Raw genomic sequence first — 1,489 nt, forward strand, 5'->3', positions numbered from 1 at the left:
CTAGCTAAAGATACACCAACAGGTTAGCCTAGCTAAAGGTACACCAACAGGTTAGCCTAGCTAAAGATACACCAACAGGTTAGCCTAGCTAAAGATACACCAACAGGTTAGCCTAGCTAAAGATACACCAACAGGTTAGCCTAGCTAAAGATACACCGACAGGTTAGCCCAGCTAAATAACGAGCTAACAGATGCTAACTGTCCGGTCAGCTTCCTGCTCTGATCAAATCTAATTTTAGGACCGTTCAGGGAATAAATGCAGCTTTAATCAACACAACAATGTTTGTCAGCTTGAACTGTTGATGCAGGTTTAATTAGCTGTAAAGTTACAAAGATAAATAATAAAAAGGAGTTAAATTAATGAAGCCCATCCAACCTGACATCCTCTCTTTCCGGGTTTATTTCAGCTCTTATAATAAATCCCGGCGGCAGAGAAAACATTTTTATAAACCTGTTAGTTTTTTCTACACAGAGGAAACGTGTTGTTTTTCTGTGAACACGGTGTGACTGCAGCAGGACTAGCATCAGTAACACAGCCACAAACACGACATGAAGCCGGTCTTACCATTCTGATGGGACGGTACGAGCTCCTGGTTGAAGGCAGCGGCCTGTCAGCACCCAGAGACCCGCTGAGAGCMCACTGACAGGCGGACAACCACCGGCTCCTTTAACCGCTGTCCTTAACTCCGCCTCCGCCACAGATCCTTCCGCCAGCCTCCTCTCCCCGGCAGCTAGCTTCCTTCAAACACAGAGCAGCTTATTTATATCCAGAGAAAAGGACAGAAAGACATTAATTAACTACATTTAGAGGCAGTTTTTTCTATCATTGTCACTCATAAAAGAAACCAAACGCTGTGTCCCGACGGACTAGTTAACGGCGGATGGCTACATGGTGCTACTCTGTGATGAGATAGCGGAAAGAAATCGCGCTCGCTGATTGGTTGGTTCGTACCTGCAATGCGTCACTCCCCGCGGTCTGRGCTCTGTGCTGTTCGATACCTGGAATCGATCCGAGTCCAAGTAGAGCCGGTGACAGGTATCGATCTGAGGGCAGGTTGTGTCGTTTTTAAAGAGAACCGTGTGAATAAAAACARAAAAGTTAAGCAACATGTCTTCCCTCAGTCCCTCTCAAAGCAGCTGTCCTCTCTGACCTCCTGTTGGTCCTCTCCTTCACCTCTCAGGTGTAGCTGGTCCTGCTCACCTGCTCACCTGTGTTCACCCACTCTGTGGACAGGTTGTGTAGTTTGTGAAGTGCAGACACACTGACACAGCTCAGTCTGCTGCTGAGGCTGCAGGTGCATTCAGCACAGCTTCAAAACGTTCAGCTTGTGCAGGTGAATGAAGAAAGCTCATCAAATAAACAGAAATATCTTCAAATTCTTTTATTTTTATTTTTCTCTACAGCAGAGAGCAGCTGTCGTGACCTTTAAACAACTGATTGATTTAAAACCAGGAAAGTTCATTAACAAGAATTAAACTGTATTATTAC

The sequence above is a fragment of the Austrofundulus limnaeus genome, unplaced genomic scaffold (genome assembly GCF_001266775.1).
Source record: "Austrofundulus limnaeus strain Quisiro unplaced genomic scaffold, Austrofundulus_limnaeus-1.0 Scaffold280, whole genome shotgun sequence".
NCBI classification, from domain to species: Eukaryota; Metazoa; Chordata; class Actinopteri; order Cyprinodontiformes; family Rivulidae; genus Austrofundulus; species Austrofundulus limnaeus.